Source organism: Neocloeon triangulifer, unplaced genomic scaffold (genome assembly GCF_031216515.1).
Source record: "Neocloeon triangulifer isolate White Clay Creek 2 clone unplaced genomic scaffold, ASM3121651v1 ptg000002l, whole genome shotgun sequence".
Classification (NCBI taxonomy): domain Eukaryota; kingdom Metazoa; phylum Arthropoda; class Insecta; order Ephemeroptera; family Baetidae; genus Neocloeon; species Neocloeon triangulifer.
Window position 1 is genome coordinate 648,409 of NW_026775545.1, and position 24,401 is coordinate 672,809.

Genomic DNA, 24,401 nt, shown 5'->3' on the forward strand with positions numbered 1-24,401 from the left:
AACGAGTTAATTTGGCGACCGACACTTTCCACCGGTGCTGCTGCTGAATGCATTTTCATAACAACGGCGCACTTGAATAAATAACGGAGGCCCGCGGCGCTTGCATGACGTTTCATCACACAAAGCGAGCGCGAATTTAATTAATAATTCACGCGCCGGCGTTCCACGCACGCACGCCGTAAAGTGTGAAAAGCAGGTGCTTTGAGCCGCCGATATGGAATGTGCTCGTCTCTCTCTTACTTAAAAGCGCACCCGATATTCTGCATTTCACGCGTGGCTAACGCATTTCGTATGCACTGACAGAATCCGTAACCAGCCGACCAGAAAGCGGCAGCCGCTTTTTCCGGGCCTCTCGCGCGTTGAAAGGGTTCGTCGCGGATTATATTTTCGCAGCCGAATCCGGTTTGCATGCGCTTTTAGCGAAAGAGCGGCTTTGCCACGCGCTTTTTGTAAAGGCTAGAGCTGGATTTTTACCACAAAAAACACCTGTAAATTCTCTACACTATTTGAAAAAAAAATAAAATTGCCCCAAGCTTTAAACTTATCGTGGTTATGCAACTTTTCAATCATAATTATTATTTATTAAAGATCAATTAAAATTTTTTAATATTAATAGGCATGAATTATTATTTACTTATATCTTATAACCACGAAATTGAAATTTAAAATAAGACAGATGCATATTATTGCCTCTAAGTACCATTTATGCGAATATTAATTTTCTTCCTGTTATAAACTAATCTATGTGTCGATTTAATTTATAAGAAACTAGATAAAAATAATTATATGTTTTAAAGATGCTATCAATATTAAAAGACTTTTGTTGAAAAAATAAAATTATAAGAGTTATTGTTTAAAATGGAAAAAAAATTAGTAAAAATATTATTGACAAAAGGATTAAAAGTATTGAATTGAAAATTAAAATATTTAAAAATAATATTTATGTACACATAATTGAGATTAAATTTTGTGTTTAGAAAAATCAAATTACACTATATAATTATATATAATTGGTTTTATTGCTAAACAAAATTTATTTCTTACGGTCTCACCGCAATTTTAAATCCAAGATAAAATTTAAATTTTGTGGAATTACTAGCATTGAATTTTAAAAATTTCAATAATTTAAAATTGCCAAAGCAAAAACCAGAAGAGATCAAAGTATATTTAAAAATCATTCTATTATTATTGAAAAAACTGTATATTTATTTTGTAAATAATTATAATTATCTTCCTCCGAAGTTTTCCCGAACATAAAAAGGTCATGCAGAAATCTTAAAATCGTAAAACTTTTGGAAGCTAATAACTTGTTTAATTCATTAAGTCCAAAACAATATTGAGAATCATCCCATTAGAACCATTTCCAAAAGTTTGAACCAGGATATATTTAGCAAATTTTCTTGAAGCCATTAAGCTTTGTGAATTATTAATGAACAAAGATTCTAAAATGCTTTTAACTTCAGTTCAAGCCTTGAGGTATTTTCGTGCATTACAAAAGCTAAAGACCACCCCAATTACACCATTCTCTAGCCCCTTCATGCGATTCAGTCAGCGTTTCTCTTTCTATTTCTCCCGCTCTCTATGTGTGTGGCCAGCTTTCCTTTCATGCTCGTGTTGAAATCGCTTTGAAAAACGTGGTCAAGCTCGGCGGCGGCCCCTTAATAAAGGCGCGTCATTAATGTGGGGGCGAAGGCGGAAGAGGAAAATGATAAAGTAGAAGAGGAGAGAGCGAGCGAGCGAGGGAATAGAGAAATTGGTACGCGGGCATAAAGGGCATGAATCATCCACGAGCCGCCTTAACCACTCTTGGCTTGCTAGCCTATAATTTTTCCTTTCGCCACCGGCTCGTGAATTATGCATCTGCTATGTTGCGTGCGTGCCCCGTTCGCTCTCTCTCTCTCTCTCTCTCTCGCAATTAAACTAATCCGCCTCTCTCCGCCGGAATATTCGACGACTTTTCCGCGACTTGTTGCCAAAAAGAAAAGGAGGAAAAGTGTGAATTGGGCGATAAAGAGGCTTTGAAGACACTTAATAAAGGCTCAGCCGGCGCAGAGTGAAAATAATAAAAGTCGTTCTCGCAAAGAGGAAACGGCCTCGTTTATTTTCCCCGGAAGAATAGAAAGTAGTGTAGTTGGCAGACGGCATTCATCTTTTAATTAAAAAAAAACTTGGAAAAATCCTTTTTAATCTCGTCACTGCAAATTTATTATTATTTCCGTACAATTTCATACATTTTATCTCGGCCAGGGTTAAAAAGAGTGGTTTGTGTTTAGAATGTTCACCTGTTGAAAGTCGCACGATTGTTAGCCGCTGTTGATATACACTGTGTGTGTGTGTTATGATGATGAGATACAAAAGCAAAATGTTTCCGAATGTGCTCGCTTTGAGCCGACACCTGCCGCCGTTCTCGCGAGATTTCGAATCTACATACATCTCGCTCTAACCATTGCTCAGCTCTTTTCGAGAGAGATAAAATAAAATAAAAAAAAATTCCCTCTCATCTGGCGGGCGGAGAGTATAAAAAGGGGATTAAAAGAAGAAGCCGAGGAGAAAAGAAAGAGCCATCTCGGCGGAAAATCTGAAAAGTGACAAGTCGGACGCAACCCTTGAGAGAAAGAAAAGGAGGAAGAGAAAGCAGGGGGATGAAATGAAAGAAATTGTTTTATGCGCCGCGGAGCTGCAGGAAAAATCCCTGGCAGCGGAGGCGAAATCCCGGGGGTCTTCACCAGAAATTGAGTTTGCCCAACATTTCTTAAATAAAATATCTCCCTTCCCGATATGTAATTACAATTGATCCTCCCCTGGCGCAGTTCAACTCGAGTTTTGCTCCTTTGACGCCGAGTCAAAAAAATCTTCCGAATGCCGAGAATAAAACCTGATGAATTTTTCACGACGCGAGATCGATGCACGCGATTGAATAATGATGTTCGATACCGAGCTCTAATGGCCGCCGCCTTGATGGATCGGCCCGCGGACGGAAATTCCAAGCTTTTCCCTTTCTTTCAGAACGTGAGCGGCAAGCGTTATTCTCTCGTTTTCCGTCCACCGAAACGACCTGCACCGCCGCCCGCAGATTATTAAACAATAATATTTAGGCGTATTGAAGATTGTGTCATCGCGAGCGTGATTTATGGCGCGGACCTGACGCGAATGGCCAACGCGCACCACCCGTGATTTATACGGGATCCGACCGCAAAATGCAATTTCGGCGCATCGGAATGGAAATTCGGACCTCTGATGGATGCGTGTGCCGTTCTGAATAGACTCGCAGGCACGACTAAATGCTAATAGGGACAAAACTACCACGTAGATACGCAATCTACTACAAGTGGAATTTTAAATAGGAAAATTACGCTATTAAAAAAAAAACTATATTATATTTATATGAACATTATTTAGATTTTTTTATTTCATTCAATCCTATTTAGACCTGTTTATTAATTAGTTGTTGTTAAATTTACGATGTTTAAATTAATATAAGAAATGAAATAACGCTCCTAGAGAGATTTCTATGTGTATGCATTTAGAAAACGTTGATTTTTAATTAAAATGACATGGAAAAAATCATTTACTCAATTTCACTCTAAAATTCACCGTACCGAAAATCTATAATTTGGTCCTCTTTAGACCGTTTTTTAATTAGTCGTTGTTAAATTTCATGAAGTTCAAATTTGAATAAGAAACGAAATAACGCTTGTAGAGAAATTTCTTTGTGTGGGCCCCTAGAAAACGTTAATTTTTAACTAAAATGACCTGGAAAAAAGCATTTACTCAATTTCACTTTAAAATTCACCGTACCGAAAATTTATAATTTGGTCCTCTTTAGACCGTTTTTTAATTAGTCGTTGCTAAATTTCATAAAGTTCAAATTTGAATAAGAAACGAAATAAAGCTTCTAGAGAAATTTCTATGTGTGGGCCCCTAGAAAACGTAGATTTTTAATTAAAATGACCTAGAAAAAAGCACGATTCCAAATTCAAACAAAAATTTAGCGTACCGAAAATTGATTTTTAATCCTATTTAGACCAAGTGTATTAATTCATCGTTGTTAAATTTTATAATGTTTATGTTTGAATTAGAAACATAAGAAAAGTTGATCACTTTTTCTGTACAATTTCTTTAAATATAAATTTAAAACTTATTCAAACACAAAAATATTCATGCAAAATTTGCAACTTTCTTCAACCGACGCCATGACCACGCTCACTTTATCAAAGCCAAAATATATTAAAGCAATTTTAAATAATTTCTAGTCACCCATGAACCCATATTAATTCGATCTTAAACAATTTGATTTCAATTTCAAATTTCCTGTGGGTCTCTGGTGAATTTCCAAACCAAATTCCTACAAACTTCTATGTATTCTAATTGCAAGGCGATTTGCATGCAGCTGGCCCTGCCAACAAACAAAACAAAGCATGTATGCAAATCGCCGGAGATTTTGATTCACGCCTCAGTGCACACCTAACTAATTCTCTGCTCTTGTGTTTCAGGTAAGTTGTTGTTGATGGAGTGCGCCGCATGTCCGTCTCGCGTTGCCGACGGGCAGATGCACATTTGAGTTGCTAATTCCCAGCGTCGGTGAGTTTTTCAGCCAAATCCGCCTCGCGTTAATTACATGCATACGTGCAATTTATGCGCCAAGCCTCGCTCGCTCTTGTAATTTATAATTACCTTTTGCTCCGCGCGTCGTGCTGATTTGCATACCTTCTCGTTGTTATTATGTTTATTACCCCGGCGCACATACGTGCGACTCGCGACGAATACGTGTGGGACAATCTAATTGGAAAGCCGAGGAGTGCGCGGAACAAAAAATAAAATAAGTAATGTGCCTGGCAAGAATGTATAGTTTCCTGCTTTCGTCGCTGCCGAGCTATAAATTTCGCGCTCCTTTTTCTCGGCGCGTGCGGAAAGAACAAGTTAAAAAGTAAGAAGAAGTGTGTTCTTTTTTTGTTCACTCCATTCAAGGCGAACTACTACCTTTTGCCGACACGGTGAATATAAATTTTTAACCCCTGTTATTTCGCAATTTAAATCTTCTCTCTCTTTTTGTTCCGCGAGAGCGTTTTCCCCTTTGTTTGGTTTCAATAATAAATTACAAAGTGAATGCGTTGCGGAATCATTGCCGGAATTAAAGGGACCAAAGGTAGAACAAGGGTAGAGAAGAGAAATGTGTGAGGTTTTGCGGCGCGCGCGCTCCAAAGACTTTTTAAAATGTATGTATTCGGCTGCGTGTGTGTGTGTTCGTATAAGCGAGGCGAAACCGCCACCATCGCAAACACACACGCAGAAGCAGCCAAGGTAATTCTACAAAATTGATTTTCAAATACACACACCGAGTGATTTATCTGCAGAGCGCGACGGCGGCGGCGGCGGTGCGAGCGGTTTTTCATGGGAATACAAAACGCCATCAAATTTATTGCCCGGCGCTGAATTATTTTCCAACGCAGCGTCACACCCGATGGTCCCCTAGGACCGGAAAGCTGATTGGAAAGTGGCTCTCGATTGAAATCAAAGTGCTTTAAAGGGTTGATAAGGTTTTTGTACGCACTGGAATTATTGATCAAAAAGATTTTCCGTCACTAATTAATTTGCCAGAAAATCAGCTTTTTGATTAAAATTGTTCTCAAAATCGAATTCTCGAGTCGTAATAGTGATTCGATAAAATTTTTTGGTTTAACTCGAATGTTTCAAGTTTAATGTAGGTCACAAATTATAATAATTAAATGAATAGTTAAACAGCTTTTAACTGAATCTTAAGATTATTGAAAACTTTTGCTTCCTACACAGAAGAGTTTGTTACATAATTTTTGAATATTCTAAAAGCTTTTGCTGTTCATTTAATGAAGGGGTGGGTCCAAATATCAGAGAATCGATTCTAGAAACGATTCTCGAGAAAAGATTTCGCGCAAGGATTCTCGCGCAAGGATTCTCCAGGATAGTTTCTGCCTTTAAAATTCAACTAAAGAATCGTTCCTTGAGAATCCTTGCACGAGAATCTTTTCTCGAGAATCGTTTCGTTTCTCTAGAATCTTTTCTCAAGAAACATTTCTCGAGAATCGTTTCTAGAATCATTTCTCTAATATTTGGACCCACCCAGTCTCATGGAACGATTCTTTAGTTGAATTTTAAAGGCAGAAACGATCCTGGAGAATCTTTGCGCGAGAATCATTTCTCGAGAAACGTTTCTCAAGAATCGTTTCTAGAATCGTTTCTCTGATATTCGGACCCACCCTCTCGCGCAAGGATTCTCCAGGATCGTTTCTGCATTTAAAATTCAACTAAAGAATCGTTCCTTGAGAATCGTTCCTTGAGAATCCTTGCACGAGAATCTTTTCTCGAGAATCGTTTCTAGAATCATTTCTCTAATATTTGGACCCACCCAAGTCTCAAGGAACGATTCTTTAGTTGAATTTTAAAGGCAGAAATGATTCTGGAGAATATTTTCTCGAGAAATGTTTCTCTGATATTCGGACCCACCCAAGGATCATTAATTCACAATTTTAGACGCTCTTTAATTGAAATTTATGATTATGATTGAGTACTTCTGAGAGCATAAAGGTAGACATTGTTTGTTGAAAACTCCTCAAAACGACCCTTTGATTATCAGAATTAGAAAATATCTCTGTAAGTTTTGTATTGCTCCTGGTTGCAAGTATTGAATATAAAATGAAAAATGATCCGAAAAGGTCAAACAAGAAAGTGAATAACAGCTTCATTAAAGATGGCCTCCGGCGCCACGCTTTTATTTATATTTCCCAGAAACAACAAAACCCGGTCGCGATATATTTGCAATACAAGTCGTTAAATATTTGCTTAGCCGAGCGAATAGACGTTTTGCTACTAGTATTGTTGTGTTTATTTATTCCCAGCTCAGGATTTATTAAACAATGTTTGCGAAACGCACGGAAAGCTCAGCCGGGGTGGCGGCGCTGCCGGCGAGAAATAAAAACATATATACGGGGCCGAAACGTATAATAGGGGTGTGCTTGTGTGAATTGAGACAGGTGTTTTCGGTTTGATCGACGCGTGCACAAACATCTTTTATCCTATTAGTCGCTGCTCAAACACGCTCGAAATATGTATGTAGCGTGCGCTAGATCAATAGGCGGCCATTAGCGGCGGCAACTCGACGCGCGGCAGAGCGAACGTCGTCATTAGCGCTCGACGCAAATTATCATCCGACCGAGCACCGCTCGCTCACCCGCAAAAAATAATGTCCCGCTCTTCGTTATGTCGCAACGTAAGTGCGCTAAAAATGCACAATCAAAATAATCATCTCCAACGTGGAAAAAGATAAAATAGTAAAAAAAAAGAAAAATAAGCAAGATAAAGAAAATATAAAAACATCACTAATTTAATAAGTTGATAATATTTATTTATTTTAATATTTTATCAAATTACCAAATTATTGATATTTATAATATTATCTTTATATATATATATTTTTAATTATATGCATTTCCCTCACAACCACCTGCATTTTTGTTATTATTATTTATTCTTCTCAGGGGACACTTACAAAAATTTTTAATTAAATTACTTTTTGAAACAAAAATTATTTCATTTTTTATTTTTTTATTAAATTTAATTAATAGGAATTTGAAAGAAATCAACGTTTGGTCTTTTTTTTGCAAAATTTTGTAACACTATAATTGAAATTTAAGCTCTTTTAATTCTGATAATGCCACACCTCAGTCTTTGTGCTCCATCTTAAATTTTTAATTAAAAATCCGACGCCAGAGATTAATAATGAATTTGCTGGTTTCAGAGAGAGACACGAATGCATAAAACCCCTCGCTGGGGGCCCCCGGCTCTCTCTCTCTCTCGCTGCCGCGGTAATCCGAGACCGACGGACGCGGATTAAGGTCAAGCCCGGCGCCATTTGCGGACAAAAGCATTTTGCATTAATAACGTGCATGTTTTCAATATCGGTGGGATTATCATGTGCATAATATCGCACTTATGCATTATTGCGCTCTCTGGAAATCCAACCGGAGCTTTTAGTGCGCATTTAGCATTCTTTGTCGGAGGAAAATGAGTGAATTGATTCCCAGGGCGCTTTACTGCAAAATGAAGAGGAAATTTTTTAAATGAAAATGCATCGCAAGAAATCAGAGTGCAATTTCTCATGGAAAATATTGAAGAATCATTCAATATTCTTTGTATTTTACCACAAATTTATACACTTTTTGAGTTTTGTCTCATTGTCAATAAAATATTAATATATTATTATTATTGATCTTTATTGACTTATGAAGCGTCGCCACGATGTAGTGACTCACTGCAACGCGCCCCATTTGCAACATAGTACAAAACAAGTAGAAAATGGAGAGTAAAAAAACAACAAAAAATATTACAATGTATTAATTAGTTGAAAAAACTCTTCTTTGCTATTAAATTTATGTGAATGAACAAATCGCCTCAAACTACTTTCAAAAAACTTGTATCGAGGCTCCAAGCGAATCGAAACAGGCAATTTGTTATACAAGGAAGCCAGACAAGTCAAAGGGTTCTGCTTCGAAATTAACAGTGTCTGAGCAGGAACATATAAATCACTCTTTGCCCTTGTCTGATGATTCAAAATAGAAAATCTCGTGACATCTGCAATTTTGCCAGATGGATTTTGAACTTGCAAACTATAATTATGCTTATACATAATCATTTAATTAAATCACAAATTGTTTTGCCAGAACACTTGCAAAAAAAACTAATTTTAAGTGGAGAAAAACACCATGGTTGAAATTAATTTTATTATAATCTCTCAAATTCTGACATTTCTTACAACATATTTAAAATAATTTAACTTTTGGAAAGCAGCTTTAAGCGTAAAAAATAAACAGGAAAATTCTGTTTTGTAGAAAGGATTAACTGAAAATCAAGTAACAAGAGTAGCGAGATTTGATTTTAGCGAGTGTTTTGGACAGGATTAGTTTGTTCGCGGAGGCAAAACATTTCAGTTTGGCGTGTGCGATCAAAAGCTAGTTGTTGCCGAGTGGATTTTAATAACGTGCGCGCACGGATTAACAAGAGAGTTGGTCGGTCCGTCGACTGGCTTTGCATATACAGCGCGCGCGGGCTGAAAGTGAAATCTCTGCAAATACCAGGTGCTCGTGACGGCCGCTGAATTTCGGGGAAGCTGCCATGTCCAGCAGGCCGAGCCTATTGTCCGTCAACAATAAACAAACGCGCGTTATTAACAACAAAGCCCTGCCGCGATTATAACAAAATCCGCAGCAATTTAATCAGATCATTTGCAGAAAATAATCAAATCTAGAGCGTCATTGTGATGAAAATGAACACTGCGGTTTTGTAATTAAGATTCCGCCCCTCACTCGCTTGATTTCTTATTGAAATTTAGGTCATATGTATGTGATTTTCAATACAAGTGACAATTTCTCTCCAGGATGCAGTCGAGAGACGCAAGAAATAAGTAAGAGCTGTCATTTCTCATTCGCAGCACTCGACGCTCGCTCGATCATATATTGCTCGGTGGTGAATGACAGCTGTAATTACCGGCTTTTGTGCCGCGAAATTGTGCATAAAATTGACGTGCATTCAAATACACCCCGGCCGTGTTTTGCGCGCAGAATTAATAATCGAAATTGATTCAGCCGTGCAAATTGCAAATTTGACCGAAAATTGAAATCAACCTTCCAGTTGAGTGCACGACGTATATTTCAATTAGTCGACAGAAAATTTCAATTGATATTTTTACCTGCTAATATTGTATATTAAATGAAAAAAATTAAAAAATAATAAAAGCAGATATGCTGACCGTAATTCAAATAAATTGGAAATTGGACTGGTTGAAATAAAAATGTATTTTTGATCAAATAATTATAGAAAATTTTTATATTTTTGTATATTTTTCTAAATGTTACATCAAATTGTTTACATTCAATTGTTGAAAACAATTTATTTGAAAAGTAAAGGATTTTTTGGACCGTCAAGAATTTTGCTAAAACTTTCGAGATCAAAGACCCCGACCACCGCAGTGAGCCTCGATTGACTTGGTTTTTTTCATCTTTTAACTAAAATTAAGATATTAGCAAAACGAGGAATAAACTCTGGAATCAAACTGCAAAGTGCAGACTGTAATTAATCGAGAACTCATTCAAATATTTGCTGATGAAAAGAAGAAAGTTTGCTGCTTTTGTTCTTGGACGGAAGTGGAGCGAGCATTAAACGCTGAGAGGGTCTTTTGAATTAATTTGCATTCACGAGCAAACACTCGTAATTGAATTAACTGCTGCATTCGCAGGATGCAATATCGAGAAGTCAGCCGATAAGTTTCAACAGTCAGAGACGAGGGAAAAATTTCAACTTGGAGAGAATTATTTTTTTCGAGCCATAAATTGGATCCTTTTCTTATTAAATATATAGTGAGGAAATATTCGGGATCGAAGACGGTTCCAATCTGGTCGGTCAAGTGGACGGTCGTTTATTATTTACGCCTGCTGGGCATCTCATATCTTTTATCCCGGAATGGACTTGCTCTCCGGGGAGCGACGCTGGCACGCGCGATGAAATTCGCGGAATTTTTATATTTACCGTTTGTCGCCAGTGGCGCGAAAATGACTGATCGTATAGAAGGCGCTGGGCGGCGCAGAAAGAAAATGAATGATTAAATTCGTCATCAATCAAGCGGCTGGAAAACAAAAATTGTGTCCGTAGCAAGTGCGACTGACTGGCAAAAGCAGTGCTCGATCACGCCAGGTAGAAAAAGTTTTCGTTTCCACCGAGATTGATGTTTGCCAAATGAAAGTTTTGGAACAAAAGGCAATTTTTTGCAATCCAACCGCGAAAATGGCTAGGGCAGTCTGTATTTTTTTAGAAAAAAAAGTGGTCTGACCTCAAATAAGCCTTTTCCATTATGCTAATTGCGGCCGCAGAGTTCAAACGCAGCGTGCTGTGTGTGCCGCAATTATCATCATAACATATTCATAACGCTGATTTCACCTCGCGAAATTTAATCTGCAGTGCTCTGTGTTGGTACCTGCGCGGCTACTTCCTGTCGAATTGGCGCACTTCCGGCGACCGTTAATTAAAGCGGCCCTTTTCCGTGCAAGCCCTCGGGAGAAAAGAAGAGTTGCCATCGATCGGACACGCGCGCGCACTTTTTATATACGCACTCGGCCTTAATTAAATTTTCTTTTCACGGCGCAAAATGAGGGAAAAATAATAAGCGGAGCAAAGGGTGACGCCGTTTTCTCTCTCTTTTTACGACGGAGAACAAAAAGAGGACAAATCCGCTCGCACAGAGAGAGACAGGGGTGTTTTTATTAAAAAAAGTTTGGACAAGCAGCAGCTAACGCGTTTCTTTTAAATTTATATTTTCTTAATATGACTGTTTTAATGGAACAGCCGCGTCACCTTAAAATTTGTGATTAATTGCATGAAAATTAAATTATTAAAAAAAAACAGCAATCAAAAAGGAAAACAAAAAAGTTATTTAAAAATTATTGTTATTGTTGATTATTTGACGGCAACAACATGAGCAAGAATTTTGCTAAAACTTCCGAGATAAAAATTACCCCATACGCCTCAGTGAGCCTCGGTTGACTTGGTTTTTGTTCTTTATATTTTAAATTTAACTTAATTTTAAGCAATAAAATATATATATTTTTCTAATTACGTTAAAGTCAGTATTTTTGTTTTAATTATTGTTGTTTAATCTTCACAAATCAAGTCGAAATAAACAAGATATTTAATTAAATTGTAAAAAACTTGTATAAAAAATCTTCGACTAGAGTTTTTTCACATCTACGGATTACCATTTTGTTTGCAACTTTGCAAAGATTTAAATTTTTTTAATAAATTAACCGAATCATATGAAAATTAACTTAAAAATTTTCTAGCATCTCAATCAAGACCACACCCTAACCGCTTTTGTTCTTGTTCTCATTGCTCTTTCTCTCTCTTTCTGCAAAAAGAAATCTGCTCTGGTGCGCGCCCTTTGTGCGGGGTGATCCATTTTTTTTCTCATCTGGCCTCGTTGCTCCCATGGCAGAGCCAGTGATTCGCTTTTGATTTTTCTTCTTGGCTTCGCAGCTGCTTCATTTGGAGCTGCCGCGGGCTGATTCGGATGCAACTGCCTGCGCGGATAATAAGCCTTGTTAGCCACTCGTGTCGACTTTTTTTTCTGTATTTCATCAGCCTTTGTTCACCACTGCTTTTGATCTCTCTCTCATCTTTATATGCATGAAAAAATTCTCGTCCAATTGCGGGCGCGAGAAGAATCGCGCGCGCGGATCGATTGCGTGTCCAGAAGGGAGGCGCTCTTGCTAACAGGTGGCCCATAATCTTAAGGCGACGCCACTCCCCAGCTGATAAAAATCCGTTTAAAACGCAGCAAACGAGACGCTTTTTGTTTCGCAGGTCCGATCGATCGCGAATTCCGCCGCCATTTTCGCCGCACGGCAAATTTGATCCGTATAAAATTGGTCCATTTCAGCGGAAAATTGATTGATTTTTGCCAATTTCCTGTGTCACGACGACGACCGTCGAGCCAAAGTTGATTACCCGTCGACGCACACCCGGAAAAATTGCAGGCGGAAAAAAAATACCCGAGTAAAAGAAGCAGCGAGAGGCTTCCTAATTAAAAACGTGTCCGCTGAATCGCAGCAAGTGCAGGCAGAATAAAATCTCTGAGAGCCGAAAATGATGTTTTTCATCTGCACGCCAGAGAGAAAAAATATATGTTTGTGATGAAAGGCTGGGGTTTCCGCGGGGAAATGAGAAAAAGCAGAATGCTTTGCTGGACACCAGAGGGCACAAACGCACTCGAGGTAATTTACAACCATCCGGCTCGGGGGTGGAATAATTTTCACCCCCCGCGCAGGCAGGCAGGGATATGAAATGATTTTACCCGAGTGGCCAAACGAATGTGAATCCGAATTAAATCTGGAGAGAGGGGAAGTTGCGAAATGCTTTTTTTTTTTGTTCACCTGCTCTCTCGTTTTTCGCACTCGAGTGAGCTTTTGTGTCGAATTTATAGTTCGCCACCCCACCTTGGTCGTAGATATCTAGGTGGAAAAAAGAGAGACGAAAGAAGAAGAAGTCATCGTTGCCGCCGAAAAGAGAGAAAAGTAAGTTTCGACGGCGGGACGAGAGCGCGAGAGAGAAAAAGTTGAAGCAGGATATGAATACAAACTACCCATAGTGGCGGAAAGAAATGCGCGCGCGAGCAAGTTTTTTCATAAATTTCTGACGCTGGAATTCCTCCTTCACGTGGCGGCGGAGAAAGAGAGAAAGAAAGTATTTCATCACATTTAAATACGTTCCGTCATATTCAGTGACTCCCTCTCGCTCGCGCCGCCGGCAAACTTTGCTCCGGGGATACGTACGCGACTCTTGTGAGCTGCAAAACTTTTTGTTGCAAAGCCAGAAGTCATGATGCCGATGAATTTTACTCTGATCTGAAAATTCCATAAAGAGTAAGAAAAGAAAAAACATACCGACGAGGAGAATGGAAAGTCAGTCTTGACGGGGTAAATCCCTTAGTGAAGAATGGTGAAATTCATGAAACCTGACAACAAAAGGATTAAGTTGTTTAAAACAGGAAAATTCACAAATTTTCTGTGATTATGATTCAAGACATAATACAAAAAAGTTATTTTAAAAAAATGATCATTTTATTGTAATTTGTAAAAAATAAAAAATAAAAACAATATTTAAAAAATTTTAGTGTTAAAAATTACAAATCTAGCTTGTTAAATGTTCAAATTATTCTTAAATTTTTCGAACGCTTATTGTTTTATAAAATTTTTTTTTAATATTCCAGGAAATTTGAGGAATGAATCATTCAAAGTCCTTTGTCGACACATTTAAAAAAGACGCCGGACACTTTTTTGCTTTTTTATTTATTCATTGGCAAGCAGGGCTTATTTTTCACAGTGACAGCGGGCGAAACAATCGTCATGCAAACTCAACAAGTCTGCATGACTGGATTTTTGCCCGCGGCTGAATTGTTGATCATGATCAATATTGATTAATTGGAATGGCACATCGGCGGCGGCTCGCACACAATCAAAAGCGCAAAATTGAAATTGAATCAGATTGCCGTCGTTGCTCTTTAATTAGACGTGCGTTGTGTGCGCATCCGACGCCACGGGCCATCACGTACACAAGTGCAATCGATATTTTCACACAGAGAAGAAAAAAGGGGATGAAACAAGGAGAAAAGATAATTATTATTTTCATTTTCAATTTAGAATCGCAGATTAAAACATTTAATTTTTAAATTTTCAGATTCTTTTATTTAAATTTTGGACCCTAACTTGGAAAATAAATTTAGAAAAACGAGTCTTTTTTGTGTAAAATTCAGTCATGTTGTCGCAAAAGGGTGTCTCTGTGCACTGCGCGCGTCGGTTGCATTTCACCCCCTTTTGACGAGCCGTCTGCTTTAAGCTGCAATTCAATTACAGAGGTTTACTGCGAGCGTAATTTTTGTAAAAACACAACAGCACCATCCGCAGCCGCCCGCTCTCTTTCGCTCTTTCGCTCGCTCGCTCGGCTGGCTCGGCTGGCAGTCATTATAAAAGGAAGAGGCTTTAAAAACACACACAACCCCCCAGCATCCCCCGGTGTGTTACTTTTCGCCCACCTCCGCTCGCTCTCTCGCTCACATGAGCATCACGGCCGTTCCCATCGGATCAATAATGTACAAGAGGCGCCGCCAAAGACACACTCGCATGTATGTACGAGGGTGACACTCATTTTGCACACAGGACTTTGCATTTGGAGCGCGAGGTGCAGCACGTGTGTCACTTGAAAAGAGTAAGAAGGAGTAGCAAAGAAATCGACGGCAACCTGTGGCGTTTTTTAAATGCACACATGAAAGGAATACGCTTTAAGTTAAGGGGTGAAATTCTTTTAGATTCGATTTTATTTGTTTATTATTTCCCAAACTGAAATTTAAAAAGAAGGGGAAAACTTTAATAAATATTAAATAGTTAAATGAATGCTTTTTGTACACCATGGCGTGCATACTTTATAATATAATGCATTAAGTCATTTTAATAATGAATTAATTACAAATCTGCGCTTGATCATAGAAAATCGAAATCGTACTATTATTATTATTTTTTTACATTCTTAAATGGTTAAGACCGATTTTTTCGTCAAACTTTTGCACATACTTGGTAATCTTTATTTCTGCAAAACCAAAATGAAAACCGTATCATTGTAAAAACGTGTCTCTTTTCGAAATAAGTATTTTTCCAGTTTTCTGAGGTCATAGCGGGAGTGTTGATCGACTCTTGGTAATTCGAACAAAAAAATTGTCGATAAATTTTTACAATTAAAGTCTAATAATAATAGAATTAATTTCATTTAACTCGTATAATAATCATTGAAAAAAAAATATTTATACATAAATTTCTGTTTCAAGAAATTGACGCTCGAGGAAATGATCATGGAAGTGAAGAAATTGGGCTTTTCCTTGTTGTAAACGTTTTGTTTTTTTATATTCAAAAAGCCGTTGTTGTTTTCGAATAAAAACAATTTCTACAACGAGGAAAATCAAGATTTCTCCACTTCCATAAATATTATGACTGAATATTTTAGCAGTTTTTTGTTTTTGGAAAGCAAAATTTTATTGCTGCTTTCAAAATGGGGATATATCTTTTTCATGTAACAATTCCCTTTGTGAGAAATAATTTTTAATTTCTAAAAATGACATTTTTTTACAACTGAAACCAAATAGAAAGTACCTTTGCATAGGAATCAATGAATTGTGTGTTAAAAATAAAAAATTTCAAAGTTCTTTCTTATGTGTGGATATTTTCCAGCTCATAATTAACAAATATCTTAAATTCCAGCAAAGCAAAATTCACCTCCCAAATCTCCGAAACCATATTCCAAGCAAGGATATATAAAATTCCGCCTTCCACTTAATTACGTTGCCGACGAAAAATCCGCAACGCGCGAATAAAATGCAGCGCTTTGTAGAAGCGGCAGCAGCAGCAATTTAATATCAACAAATTAAATATTCCGCCGACCGCCGCTCAAGCTCCCCCGACCGAAAGAGCGAGTGAGCAACACGCCACTTGAACAAGCGCCGCTCCTCGCCATTCGCAACAAACCGAGCTTGGCGAAAAAAGGCTCGAGAACGCGGAAAAGGGAAGGAAAAAAAAGCAGCTCGGCGTTCTCCGAGATATTCGCTCGCATTTGAGCCGCAGGAAAAAGCGAGTGCAATAATTCTTGATAACGTTGCCGGCAAATGGCGTAAAAATTGCGGCAATAATATATATAAAACTCGCGAAACTCTCTCTCGCTTGTTATTTTTTACGGCTTTTGTTTCGCGTTACACTCGTATTTATAACCGGCGACGGGTTATTATGTACGATATTCGCGTAACAAGCTCCCCCGAGAGGCGAAGATGGCGCCTCGTGTGCGGCGGGTCAACCGCTTGCAGGTCACTTTTGCCTGCACAGCCGCCGGACGCTCGTTTATCATCCGAGATGAGCAACATGCCACTTTTGTGTGCGAAACGAGAGACGCCGGCCGGTCAGCAGTACATAGACCACCAGGGACGCACCGACGATGATTCATAATTTTACCGGCTTTGATATGTGCCACTTGTGCCGGAGAGAGTGTGAGAAAATTAGTGATAAAAGGGGTATTGCATTTCACACAGGCGGAAACCTAAAATTGTAATCTCCTTGAAAGTAAAAGTAAAAGTTTATTAATTTTTTCCTCATTTTATCAATTTTCGTCCTGATATATCAAAACTGAAATTATTCTATTCAATAAAAAAAATTTCTATTTTTCCATTAAAAAAAACGCAGTAGGTTTAGATTATAAAAGATATCAGAACTCAGAACTGATCAGGGACCTCAAAAACACCATTTGACGTTGACCTTGATAATAAGAATAGCATTACAAGGTCATGCAATGCTGATCGCTTTAATGAGGTCCCAGAACAATAACTTTTTGTTAAAATTTATAAATTTCGTAATAGAAAGTAACGATCAAGAGGTTATTCTCGGTGATTTTTTCTGGAAAAAAATTTCAATTGATGAAAACAATTTTATAAAATTAATTTATGTGCTAGTCGAAATAATTTCACAGCTCATGAATTTTGGCTGCAGCCCGCGTCCGAAACATGTAGAGCCGGATATTGTTTATTCTTAAACAATAAAAGACTTATGCACAAAATCCATTGACGGAAAGCTGAATTTAAATCCGAATCACCATTTATAAATTTCGGAGGGAAATTTGCTAAAATCTCTCCTTATAGAAAATTAATTAATTATCAAATGAGCTCAATAATTTTTTAAATTTTATTGAGGAATTAAAAAGAAATTGGTACAATTTATTTAATTCACAAAATTGCTCAGATTTCACTCAAAATGAAAAACACGTAAGTCCGAAAGCTATAAATATTAAACGGAAAATCAATTAAATTGATCGACAATTCAGATTATGAGCATCTTTAACTTTGGTTCGAAAATAATATTTACGTCCAATTTTCATGATTTTCCGCGCAGGTGGTTCTGTTTTTCAGCAAATGAAAAACGCAGGCTGCGGACATTTTTCCTCTTTCACCGCCGACTCATCCCCTAATTGCTCTCGCACGTCTCTTTCCCTTTCTTTTGGCGGGCGGAGAAAAAGTAAATGACAAGTGCGAGAACCGCGTCGGGTGTTTTGCACAACTACAAAACGGCATCGCATCAATAAAGCACACGTTCTCTCATTTGGCCGCCCTCTCGCTTTCCCACCTTTTTCTCTCTTCCTCGGCAAAAGACACACTTGGGAACTCGTAAAACCGCCGCCGCATGTATAAAACAACTCTCGCTGCTCATGATCCCCTCGGCGGCTCAAAGATTCCTCTCGCTCGTTTTCGTATAAAAGTGACGAGAGAGAGAAAGAGCGAGCGAGCGGCAGATTTCATCAAAAATGCATTCTGGGTCTGTCGGTCGGTCTCGTCGGCGCTGCATAAAGCAATTTGCACCCTGGGCCGAGCGAGAATTTAAAGGGTGCTTCTTGGGCAGGCGCGTGCCCATGACAGCTGTCACCGCCTGTTTTCATCCCGAATCGATTCACTCTGCCGTGCCGCGCGCGCTTTTTATCTGCTCTGCAAATTTATACAAAAGCCGACCGAAATCACTCCGCGACTGCCGCTGACACGCGCGTTAATTTCTCGGCTGGAAAATATGTATGTGGAGTGAAAAAAAAAACCGCGAGAGCTGAGAGATGAGCAACGAAATGAAAATGAGCTGGGCGAAAAGTTTTGACCAAATCGAAATTGGAGCCGATATTGATTAATCAAATCTTTCATTTTTACTATTTATATTTAAAAAACCATTTTTTTTTTATTTATTTGTGATTCTGAGTGTGGTTTTTTTTATTTTTATAGTGAAGAGTTGCGATTTTAAGTTTATTTCAGTTTTCCGTTTTAATTTTTCAAAAATATTTTAAACTTGGTTTCAGAAACTGAGCGAGAAAATCAGTGCTCGGAAAACGAATTAAAGTGTCCAAATTTGAACTTTTAATTGGAAATTTTAATTCTTTTCAAAACACATATTCGGATTTCTGTTTCCAAAAAAGATAATTGTTCCAAATAAAACTCTAAATTTAAGACAGACAAATGTAGGATTTTGATTTATTTATCCATTTGAAACGGAAATTAAACAGAAATTAAAATCTTTTGAAAAGATTTAAAATTTCCAATGAAAAGTTGAAATTTTAATTTGTTTTTCAAGCAAAAGTTATGTCGTACAATTTCGGAATCCACGATATAATTTCTTTCAGTAATTTTTTAATTATAAGCAATTTTTTCAATAAATAAGATGATAGAAGTTCAATCAATCGACATATTAGTTAATACTATGAATATTATTATTGGAGGTTCAACAAATATATACTAATAATTTAACAGAGTTTCAGACTGTTACGATTCAATAAAAAGAAAATTATTATTTAAAATAAAAATCATTATAAAAGAATTAAATTGTATAAAAATAAATTTAATTTAAGCAAAGAAGTAAGTAATAGAATAAAACTGAAAATATTAATTAAAACATTTATTTTTTAAATTTAAATAATAATATTATCAACATTATGATATTCGCACACCGTCCTGAATTATTCCATTCATCGTATCAACCAATAATCTGCACTTTTAAAGCATAAATAGTTTTAAATGTGATCTGAAACTATATTTGGCTGTTCCGGGGATTCAGCGGCACTAAAAGGAATTCACTTTTGAAAAGGGGAGCGGACTCTCGTAAATTGATAAATAACCGTTTGGCCGCGCGTGCGACCAGATTCGCTCCGGCGGCGCAAAGTTGCGGCGGGGATTTCAGCGGCTCACATAAAATTCGGCTCATTGGTTCCGAAAACTTTCTTCTCCTGCAAACGATATGTCCTCTGCCCATAAAAAGCTACTCCTTGGCGGCGGCACGAGGAATTTCTCGGGTGCATTTTTAAATCTCCCCGGCTTTGCTTTACGAGAGGCGGCCGCGCTAAAAGTAAGTCTCGGCGCTCGCACGCATTAAACCAAATTACCGTAAATAAAAGCCGCCGTATAAAATAAGCGGCCGAGCTTTTATATTATTGCTCGACTTTTCAACTCGTCACCGACGGAAATCGCCAGGAAAATATTACCAAAGAAAAGCGAGCTCGGCTCTTTTTCGCGCCCTCACGTGCTTGTTTATTTTTTTTTCTTCTTCTCGTCAACCGCGATAATAACACACGCGGGGCTGCAAGCGACAGTCGCGCAGTCCTTTGAAGTCCAACTTGCACGCGCGCGTGGTTTGATGAGGCTGCGGTTTGCAGACTGACTTTGTTTTACGGCTGCACTCTCTTGTTGCCTTTCCAGCGCTGCCTGCGTTTCCCGGATGCGGGAAAATAAATTAGTGGCTGCAAAAGCAACACCCTGTGTCACGACCAGACTGATGTCAAAATAAAAGCTAAAAAAATAAAACAGAGCGTGTTTTGGAACTAATTTTGAAAACCCTCCGAGGGCTTCCGATCAACTTTTCAATCAAGTTAAAACCGTCAAAGGCCTCAAAAATAATTTCTGGATAACAAACTTGATTAATTATTAAATATAAAACTATTTTAAATACAAAATTTAAATAATAAAAAAAAATCATAACAATAAATTAACTTTTTCATTCTTTAATTTAAATCTAAATGCAAACTTAATTTGGACAGGATTCCATTATTTATTTAGAAACTTTAATTTAAAATAGTTAGCAAAATTAAAAACAAATGCATTTCCTTGCACTTTAAAAATTTTCCAACCTAAAGTTATAAAATTATCATAGACTCTAATGAAAAAATAAATAAAAGTATCCGAATTGGAATTTCTAGATGTTTTTTCTCTGAATCTTTCTTTGAAAAACTCAACAGGCTCTGTTTCTTCCCGTCTCAATGCTTGAACATATCCTCAATTTCTTTGTCAATTTGCTCGAATTCGCTGGTCCGAAAAATGGCATCAAGGCGGCAGAAATCAATAGAGGGGAGGACGGCAAGGAAAGATGCCACCGCCACCATCCCTGCCGCTCGTCGTCGTCGAACGACAAGTTTGATTAAATATAATTTAATCAGACCTGCAGAGAGAAAGAAAGATGAAGTGGATGCGCCGGGCGCGCGCGGTAAATTGAAAAGTTATTAAAAAGTTGGCTCTGCTCGGTTTGCACAAAAGCAGCGCCGAGTTCTCCACCGCCGACAAGAGAAGAGCGGATGAGTAATTCGATTTAATTTGCCGCCGCCGCAGTCGAGCTGCAGCAATATCGAAAATAAAGCCAGCGCGGATTTTTATTGTCAGCGGATTTTTTTGCCAATAACGCTAATGCACCCGACACACGGACAGACCGACCGGCCACCGACGGCTCGGCTAATGAATCGCCACTTTGCTTCGTGGAAAAATTCTCAATTGCCACCGGCACTAGCGCCATCAAAATACATTTTTTTTGTCATAAATAAAATACCTCGTTTTGAAGGTTTGTAGAAATCAGGGACAAGCATTTTTTTCAACTAAAAATAATACAATTTTAAAAAAAGAACACAAATATTTAAAATTTAGAATGTAAGATTTAATGTTAAATGGGATTTTTAAAATCCGTGTGGTAGAATTTCGCAACCAAGGGTTGATTCATGGTAATTTGAATTTAAAATCGGCTTTTTCTCGATGGAGTTTGTGAGTTGTTTAAGAAAAACAATATCCTGCTCTACATGTTTCAGGCTGGAGAAATAATTCATGAGCTGTGAAACTATTTTGACAAGAATTAGTACAAAAATCAATCTTTTAACAGTATTTTTATTCAAAATTTATAAGTTTTCGTTAAAATTATTTTGTGTACAACTGTAAAATAAGTTTTCAATAAAAATGGTTAATTTGGGGGGAAAAACAATGTTGTTTTTTGTAATAATTCTTTGTCTAAATGATTTCACAGCTCATGAAATCATTGAAACATGTAGAGCATGATGCTATTTTTTCTAAGCAGCTCACAAAATCCATAAAGGAAAAGATGAATTTAAATTCAAATCACCGTTAAAAAATCTTGAATTGGTTTTTTTTGCAATTTAGCATATTTCAAAATAAATGAAATATCAATTTGGGATCATCTTTTTTTCAAATACCAAAATCTGCATCAAAATCCTTTCCTGGAAACGCAATGTGTCCCATTTCTTTTTTTTACTCACCACCTCTGATACACACCAAAATATTTTTTTTTCTTTCCCTTTGATTCGTGGCGACGGCGGTAAACAGGCAATTTACGCCCGAGAATTCAATTTTCCGGCTGCGAGATTTATCTGCGCGAATTGAAAGTGTACTTGTCACGGGGTGCGTGCTTGTGTGTGGGCGGACGGCGGGTGAAGGATCGCGCCTTATTCTTTCCACCTCGGGCTCTGCTGCTCTGCCGATCGATTTTGTGTTGTGTTTTTTCATCTCTTCTCTGTGCCCGTCTCAAAGCTCAGGTGGATTTGTCTCGGCGTGCGCCTTTTGATCTCGACGCTCGAAAGCAGTCAGAAATCAAAAGACGACGACGCGCGGCGAAAGAAGCAGAAGAGAGAAAAAAAAAATACAAATTCCGCCGCGCGGCAAATGACGTTCTGTTGGAATTCAAAACAAAGCATAGAGATAACAAAAAGAAAGGAAAACGCACCAAATGATGCTGATTTTGAATATTTCGCTTCCCCTCCGTCACCGTGTCAAAATGTAAATTCTAACCAAAGTTGAAAAGAAAAAAAGTTTCAAGGGGCTTTGTTTTAATAAATATTCAATTTGTCGGAAATAACACAAAAACTCTCAAAGAAAATTAAATATTTCATGTTTCAAAATGCAAATTCAAGTTTCTTATTTTGGAGTTTAACTATGTTAAATTTATGTTCATTATTGTGGGCATATCCAAATTTTAAAACTTTCATCTTTCGTTGCCAACACAAAGCGCCTGTTTTCCATCGTGTAAGCAACACGCAACACATCCGAGCCGAGCAAAAAGCCCAACCTTGATTTAATTTCTGCCTTGCTCTCTTGTATTGTATTTAATCCGAAACTTAATTGAATCCACGGCGTGCGGCAAATGCAATTTCGGTGCGCATTGTGTGTGTTGCCTGCGTCGCCCGCCGCCGCATTTGCGTGGCGCTTTCTCTCTAGCTTTTGATGTGCCGCCGCCGCCGCCGCACCTTTTCCGAAATGTCGCTTTATTGAATGCACACCCGACATTGCTGGGTTTTCCTCTTGGTTGAGTTTCCACTTCATCAAGATGAAATCTCTCTCCGAGCTGCCTGCCTGCCGTGCCTGACTGACAAACAAGCGCACGCACGAGGGGCCTCTCAGCGCCGGCAAATTGAAATTCGAGCCCTTTCACGTGCGCTCACCTGCTTTCGGCTGCAATTTCGGTCCTCGATCGGCTCCGATTTCAGCCATACCAGTGCAAAATGGCGTCTCTGAATCACCTGAAAACAGCAAAACGATATCTGAATTTTGATATTAATCGGAAACTCTCCGAAACAATACAACAATCTGAGTTTGCTTGGATAATTTATTGATTTTAAAAGACCAGAAACAATTTTAAGCATGAGAAAGTTTGTCAAATAAATTACTTTTGCAATAATTGCACAAATTTAACTATTTTATTTGATTACGAAATTCATAGTAAAATCTCCGTGGTCATGATTTAATTATTTAAATATCTCCTACGTTTGCTTTTTGCCTTTTATTTTGATGAGTAGACTTTTATCGAGTGTAGAAATTATCGTAATTTGAGCAAACACAATCACGCTAATCGGTTGTTCGGCTGCGATTTTACATTAGAAACGCCGACGCCAGCAGAACTGTCCGTACTCGTCTGATCGATCAATCAGCTCCGCCGATTAAAAAGCAGCAGCAATTTTGCATTAGGCCAAATTGTGTTGATCCATCGGCTGGTCAGTCGAGTGTTTCGTTTCGAGTAACGCTCGGCCAGCATTCTCTGGCTCTGATGATGGTGAGTGCAGAGCAAACAACCCGTGCAGCGGCAGCAACAGCCCCCTGGCCGACATTCATTTGTTGACACACACTTCAGCTCACTTGCTCAAATGACGCAGCAACAACAACAATAATTTACCAGTGCTTTTTCTATCCACTTGTTTCTATTTGCCATGTGATTGACGTCACCGCCGGCGACACATGCGACTGCGTTAAAAACGATTGGATGCTCGCGCTCTTGAATCAATGAACAGACATCAAATGCTTCAAATCTGAGCCGCGATGAATGGAAAAAGCTCAGGGTCGGATGTCCGCATTCACCCGAGAGAGGACGTTTCTTTTTATAGAGGTGCAAAGTGTATCAATGGAATTATTCAGTTTGCTTTCTGACTTGGAGAGAACTGTTGAATTAATTTTATTGAAAATTTAGAAAATTATTGATTTTTTTCCAGATATATAATTTTTTGTGGTAGAATTTCACGTTTGAGGGTTGACTCATGGTGATTTGAATTTAAAATCGGCTTATAATCGATGGGTTGTTTAGAGTTTTTAATTGTTTGTGCAAAAATGTAACTTTCAATAAATTTAATTTCCACAAAAAACTCTTAATTTGAAACAATTTTAAAAAAAATGATTTTTTTACTAATTCTAGTCAAAATTATTTCACAACTCATGAATTATGGCAGTCGAAACATATAGATCAGGATATTGTTTTTCTTGAACAATAAACAACTCACAAAACCCATCAAGGAAATTTTGATTTGAAACTCAAATCACCGCATAAATTTTTAATTAAAACTAGAAAAAAACCGGCCAATCCTACTCAGCAAAAAAGTGTTCAAAACTTATATCATTTGTTTGATTTAGTTTTCAAAAGGTTCTGATTAGCTGTAGAAAATTTAATTCAAACTTTAAATAAGCTCAATTTTTTCTTTCCTAACTCAATTTTCAAACACGGAAGAAGTTTTGCACT

The 24,401-nt window shown here is 37.8% G+C and overlaps 1 protein-coding gene across 13 annotated transcripts in view; it reads left to right on the forward strand.

Moving 5' to 3' along the window:
* The window catches only part of LOC132202622 (CUGBP Elav-like family member 4), a 310,726-nt gene that overhangs the window by 249,525 nt on the left and 36,800 nt on the right, over positions 1–24,401 (forward strand). Inside the window, exon 1 of one of the 13 annotated variants that reach the window (XM_059629692.1) lies at positions 4,552–4,581. The exons of the other annotated variants lie outside the window; for them this stretch is intronic. The gene's annotated coding sequence lies outside the window, so the exon portion shown is untranslated. Of the gene's footprint in view, positions 1–4,551; positions 4,582–24,401 lie in introns of those variants that run through there. 13 annotated transcript variants of the gene reach the window in all.